Here is a 7,411-nt window from a genome sequence, read left to right as displayed (position 1 = left end):
ATGACATCGCGCTCCTCCTTCTCTTCTTGCTGCTTTCCTCTTTGTAGTACTCGCGAAACTTCATGCTTGTACCAAATCCGCAGACACGTCCAGCCGACGTCGGCGGCTTGGATACTGGCCTCTCCTTGAAGATATTCAACACCCTGTTGAAAGGCGTGTCCCACGGCTCCGTCGAGCCCTGGGACGACGATTCGGCCTCGGGGAGATCGGCCGCCGCCAACTGCTCGTTCTGCAGACAAGGATAGGGTGAACACATTTAGGGCATTGCATTCACGTCATATATGTAATATGTGCAGCAATGGACCGCGCGAGTAAATTCCCTTACCAGCTTTTCCTCGAACTTCCTCACATCGTCATGCTCGGTAACGAATTCCATTGTATTCCTGTCCAGAGTGTAGCGGGCCCGGACAAAGTACCTCACCTGCGGGTCCGTCATTTTCAACCATGGGTTCGGTTTCCCAGCACGTGCAAGTTCTTCGTCCTCCTTTTCCCAAATGGGAATCTTTCCTCTATAACCGCCGCTTCCAAGGTGATGTGCTCCTAAATTGAGCTCATGCATTTGTCTACCCCACTCCGTCCATGCTTTCGCATCCTCGCTATCCAGCCGCTCCTTGAATATCTGGAACTCTGCTTCATCGAGCATCGGCTCACCCTTCTTAATACTCTCAAAGCTTTCACCTTTGTCGATCTTGGCCTTCACCCGGCTTTTCCAGCTGCTCAGGGCGTTGCTCATCTTCGTGATGGCCAATTTATTCACCGGGTTGGATCTTTCCAAGTTATTGTATGGCGCCGGGAACGTGTACCGTCGGTGAAGCTTCCGAAGGCAGAGCTTGACCAAATGCTCATTGCCTTCACCTCGGAGATTCACCGTGTTGATCGACATGCTTTCCCGGACAATGCACCCGAGTTGCATGCCGTACCCAGCGGCAACATCCAAATGCTCCTTTGGCTGCCCACTTTCGGAGACCAATGTGATCTCGTTGGTGGTGTTGGCGAGCACCGTCGGCTTCCGATCCTTCCGCGGCTTCTTCTTCTTCTTCTTAGTAGCCGGGTTGCCGCTGCCGTCAGCCTCCCCGACGCCGTCAACCCCCGTGTGGTCGCCGCCGTCGGTGGTGGGTTCATACTCCTCCTCCTCCCCGGCTTCAGTCATCTCACGGTCAGCTCCGACCTCCTCCGCCGCCAAGTCCACCTCCTCCTCCTCTTGTCGCTGGGAGGGGCCAAATTCCCAGAACTCGACGTTCGCCGCTCTGGCTTCCTCTTCGAGGGTCATGGCGGCCTTAGAAGTGCCGGCCACGTTGTCGTTGGCCGACATATTTGCAATTTCTATAAAGAAGAGGATGAAATCTATTAGTACAATTGTCGGCCGGAAAATTCGGCATGACCTTTGCTAATTTTTGGACATAGGAGCCCCATTTCTCAACCGAAACGGAAGTGAATCAACGTTTCGGGAGAAATGGGCAGCTCATTTGAAGTCCCTGCAACATTTCACATAATAAAATGCCAACATCATACACACATCATATGCTCCAATACACACACAACAGCACCATACACTTGCAAAAAACATCACATCATATGCTCCAGTACACATACAGCAGCACCATATGCTCCAGTACACACACAACAACACACACAGCAGCACCATATGCTCCAGTACACACACACATCAGCACCATATGCTCCAGTATTATACCAACAAGTATACATGTACAATATTTGCTCTAGTATACCAAGAAGCAAACTATAATTCATGCTCCAATATTGATAAATGAATATAATTCATGCTCCAGTATTGATAAATGAATATAATTCATGCTCCAGTACATTTGCTCTAGTATACCAACAGGAGATGGATTTACCAACAGTATACCAACAGGAAATGCTCCAGTACATTTGCTCCACTACTGCCAATATAACCAACAGGAAATGGATTTACCTAGCTAGCTACTGCATGCCACTACTGCCACTACTGCATGCTTGCTTCAAGAGACAATAGCATGTGGTGCAAGTGTAGTGGTATCTCTAAAATGAACTTAACTGACCATGTTGTGGGCTACATGAATAATAGCATTAGCTTAGTATTTTTAATTAAACCACAAAAACTGAAACTGAAACTCCAGCTATACTAATCTGTTACTGTTTTATTTCTTCAAATACTAAGCAACTGCTACACTTGCTCATTTTATAACCAGTGGGCATTTTACCAGTAACTATGCAAGCATGACTAAACAATTTTGGAAGAAACAAACTTGGTATTCTCATATAGCCAGTTCAAATACCCACACTCTAGCTTGCTACTGCTACACAATCAACTCTGCACAACACATAACAAATTTAAGATGATCCATGGACCATCTCAATCCAACAACAAAAGCATACCCATAAGCACAGTAAAGCACTAATGAATACCATAATACAAAACAAGTCCTAAATGTTATAAGCCTATAATTGATGTTTCTCTGAACTAATACATTGCACTTACAATTCAAGATGATCCATGGACCATCTCTTCAACTCATGTAGGCAGACAACAAGATAACTATGCATACAATTTTGTTCATGTTACTTCTCTTCTCTCTTCCTATAAATGTTTCTACATAATTATATCCTACTGTATAATCAATGCACATGTTCAAATTTTTTGCCTTATTTACACGTACCAGTGTTCAAACATCAATTCTAACACTCCTTAACAACCAACATATATTCATTGACACGAAACCAAGTCTTTTATGATGCAATAACACATAACACATGGACCAGGGAACCAACTATTGCTTCTTTGGATACTGCAAAATCATGTTTTACTTGTGATGAACTGTCAGCTATATATGTCAATTATAGAAGCTAAGATAATGAATCTCTGCATTTACCCACTTAACACTTGGACCAGGGGACAATAAACTGTAGCATATCATATACTATAGCATATCATGTATCATTGTTTCTCAAAAAATGCAAAGTTGCAGCCAAGTACAAGTAATCACAGTGGTAAATACATCAATTTTCTACATCAATTTAGCTTTCTTCTCTCTGGATAACAGTAGCAATTTTAACAGTAGCAATTTTCTACATCAATGAAGATATGATGTTTGTATCTAACCCTGTACAGATTAGTTACAACACAAATTCTGAATTCTGAATCCTCTCAATGAGTCGGCTAAACATGTATTTTCTCTAATTGGCAATGAACCACAAGCAAAAAGGATACAAAAGGAAGAAATTCAATAACCAGAGAGGGGAGAGGGGAGGGGGAGAGTGGGGAGAGGGGAGGGGGAGAGAGGGGAGAGGGAGCTCACCCCTGCTTGGTGGTCGTCGACGAGGCTCGGGCTCGGGCGGCGGGCGGCGCTCTTCCTGCTCCTCCGGGCGGGCGAGCAGCAGCAGGCGAGGGCGAGCGCGGCGGGATCCTCTGGGCACGGGCGGCAGGCGGCGGGCGAGCAGCAGCGGGCGAGGGCGAGCGCGGCTCTGGGCGCGGGCGGCGGGCGAGGGCGAGCGCGGTGGTGGTTGGGCGCTAGGGTTGGCGGCGGTTGAATTGGGGAAGAATGGTGCGAGGAAGAAAGGGGGCGACATAGAAATGGCTAAGTGTTGGAATTCTGTGGCGCACTGATGACCCACAAGTATAGGGGGTGTATCGTAGTATCTTCGATAAGTAAGAATGTCGATCCCAACGAGGAGCAGAAGGTGTTGGCAGCAGTTTCGATGAAGGATTCACTGTAAATGCTCACAGACAAGTATTCAGGGGGTTTTGATATTGCAGATAAATGAAGTACAAGTAAATAAAATGCGAGAGAAATAATTGCAGCGAGTGGCCCAATCCTTTTTAGCACAAAGGACAAGCCGGTTTGATTACTTATAATGACCAAACGTTCCTGAGGACACACGGGGATTTTAGTCTAGTACTTTCGCTTCATGTGGTTTAATAATCTTCATTGTTTTGATAAGTGTTGTGTGGGTGAACCTATGCTAATGCACCGCCCTTCCTAGGACTAATACATACTTGTGATTATACCCCTTGCAAGCATCCGCAACTACAAGAAAGTAATTAAGATAAATCTAACCACAGCCTTAAACTCTGAGATCCTGCGATCCCTCCTGCATCGATATACTAACGGGGGCTTAGGTTTCTGTCACTCCGGCAACCCCGCAATTAGCAACCGAGTACAAGATGCACTCCCCTAGGCCCATAAATGGTGAAGTGTCGTGTAGTCGACGTTCACACGACACCACTAGAAGAATGACACCACAACTTAAATATCATAACATTGAATATTACTCAACCATAATTCACTACTAGCATTTAGACTTCACCCATGTCCTCAAGAACTAAATGAACTACTCACGAGACATCATATGGAATACAATCAGAGGTGATATGATGATGAATAACAATCTGAACATAAACCTTGGTTCAATGGTTTCACTCAATAGCATCTACAACAAGTATAGAATAACACCGGGAGAGTTTCCCCTATCAAACAATCAAGATTTAACCCGAATTGCTACAGCGATGACGAGGTGCAGCGGTGGTGATGGCGGTGTAGATGGTGGAGATGATGATGATGATGATGGAGATGATGTCCCGCTCGATGACGATGGCGATGGCGTCGATTTCCCCCTCCGGGAGGGAATTTCCCCGGCGGATTCCTGCCCGCCGGAGAGCTCTTTTCTCTCTGGTGTTCTCCGCCCCGCAGAGGCGGCTGTAACCCTCCGTGAGGTCCTCTCTGTGGCTTAGGTTTTCGGGACGAAGGAGTACGCGAAGAAAAGGAGGCGAAAAGGGCTGTGGGGCCCCCAGAGCATAGGGTGGCGCGGCCAGGCCATGGGCCGCGCCGCCCTATGGTCTGGGCCCACAGTGGCTCCTCTCTTCTTCCCCTTCTGGCTCCCTCCGTCATCTGGAAAAATAGGAATTTACGTGAAATTCCCTTCCACAGTTGATCTTCCGAAATATTGCGTTCGACGGTGCTTTTTCCAGCAGAATCCACGGCTCAGGTGCTTGATCCTCCAATGATGATGAAACATGCAAAATAGATGAAATAACATAAGTATTGTGTCCCAATATGAAATATATCAATGAATAACAGCAAATTATGATACAAAATAGTGATGCAAATTGGACGTATCAACTCCCCCCAAGCTTAGACCTCGCTTGTCCCCAAGCGAAACTGAGCTCGATAAACGAGACCACATGTTTATGGAGTGAAGAGTCGATAAATAGAATACGGACAAGAAGCATCATATTCATTCACACAAGATATTCTAGTAAACAACTTCCTCATATAACTCATCTTGAAATAAATAAAGAGAAATCACAAGTAAAGGTGCATAAGAAATCATAATTGGTGATGGCAAACTTTGTTCTTGGTCAGAGAACTACTAACGGATTGTACTTCTAAGCAAAACTTTCATATTAGAATTTATAGCTGAGCCTTCATATTTAAGCATAACAATCTCTTCATAATCATTGATAACTTCAAAGTCATATTCATTCAGATAAAATTGGTACTAAACAAGAAAGTATAAAAGACATGATTAACTGAATCATAGCATAAATGATTGGTTCACAACAACTCAATTGCTTGCTTGAGATAGAGGGAAATAGGTTTACTGACTCAACATAAAAGTAAAAGATAGGCCCTTCGCAGAGGGAAGCAGGGATTAAATCATGTGCTAGAGCTTTTCAAGTTTTGAAATCATATAAAGAGCATAAAAGTAAGATTTTGAGCGGTGTTTGTTGTTGTCAACGAATGGTAGCGGGCACTCTAACTCCCTTGCCAAGCGAACCTTCAAAGAGCGGCTCCCATGAGGGACGGCATTTCTACCAGCAAGGTAGATCATCCCCCTTCTCTTTTGTTTACACATGTATTTTAGTTTTATTAAGGATGACACTCCCCCCAACCTTGGCTTTCTCAATCCATGGCTAACCGAATCCTCGGGTGCCTTCCAACATTCACATACCATGGAGGAGTGTCTATTGCAAAATTAAGTTGCTTACTGATAACTCAGAGCAAAACATGTGAAGAGAATTATTAATGAAAGTTATTAATTGGGGCTGGGAACCCCGTTGCCAGCTCTTATTGCAAAGTTATTGGATAAGCGGATGTGCCGCTAGTCCATTGTGAAAGTCCGCCCAACAAGATTGAAAGATAAAACACCACATACTTCCTCATGAGCTATAAAACATTGACACAAATAAGGAGTAATAGTTTGAATAATTTAAAGGTAGCACATGAAGTATTTACTTGGAATGACAGAAAATACCATGTAGTAGGTAGGTATGATGGACACAAATGGCATAGGTTTGGTCTAAGGTTATGGATGTATGAGAAGCATCTCCTCTCAATACAGGTCTTTGGCTAGCAAGGTTTGATAGCAAGCATAAAGGTTGAGGGAAACAAACAAATATACATATGATAGAAACAATCATGCATCTTTCTCATAAGCACAAGCAATTTTAACTTTAGAATACTAAGCATAGAGATAATAGAGTAATGTATCTAAGTGTATTTCTCTCTTCTAATTAAACATCAGGGTGTTGTTGCTATTGACCAATGCTAAGTTTGCCAAAACCAAATAGATTTACTTGATGCTCCCAAAGTGATATCAATACTCATGTCAAGAGTAACCATATAATGGAGATTGCAAACTAAAATAAAGTGTGCAAAAAGTAAATGATAAGACTTCTCATTAATATTTCATAACGATAACTCACACCAACGGATACATAGATAACTAACTAAGAGAGATACTTCCACATTGCATACTATTCCATATGATAACTTCCCTACTCATGATATGACACTACTTGATAGTAAAAGATAAAGGTGGTGATGATGTGATACCGCGGCACTCCCCCAAGCTTGGAACAAACCAAGGGGATGCCAATATCGATGATGAATTACTCCTTCGGTGATGGTGGTGATGAATTCCTGACAAGCTTCTCAATAAGCTCCTGGAGCTCGTCAATCCTGTATATGAGATTGCGAATCATCTCTGAATTGTGCTCGACGCGGTTAAGGAGTCTGTCCGACGGTGAGTCCCAGCTCTTGGAGTTATTTCCCCACTCCTCAGCCTCAGGTTCCTTCTCTCCTGCAGTGTTAGAGCGATCTATATCCCACTGGCTAGGCAATGCTGCCTTGGGAGTCCCTTCAATTTGATTATTGAAAATTAGATTGTGGAAGGGGTGATGAGTGCCTGATAAAGATGACTTTGGAGCTAGGTAATGACGTGGAACCGCTCCTCCAGTGCGAATTCTTGCGCTCTTGTTTGCGCTAAAAGGGTTGTCCACCACCTTGATGCTTGCGATAGTAGCACGCGGGTGTGCGCGCGAATCTTCATCCACCTCTTCTTCATCCTCTTCCTTGACGTCCTTGTCTTCCTCTTTCCGCCCAAGATCTCGATCATCTTCTTCCGGAAA

The sequence above is a fragment of the Lolium perenne genome, chromosome 5 (assembly GCF_019359855.2).
Source record: "Lolium perenne isolate Kyuss_39 chromosome 5, Kyuss_2.0, whole genome shotgun sequence".
Taxonomy (NCBI): domain Eukaryota; kingdom Viridiplantae; phylum Streptophyta; class Magnoliopsida; order Poales; family Poaceae; genus Lolium; species Lolium perenne.
This window is presented reverse-complemented; position numbering follows the sequence as displayed.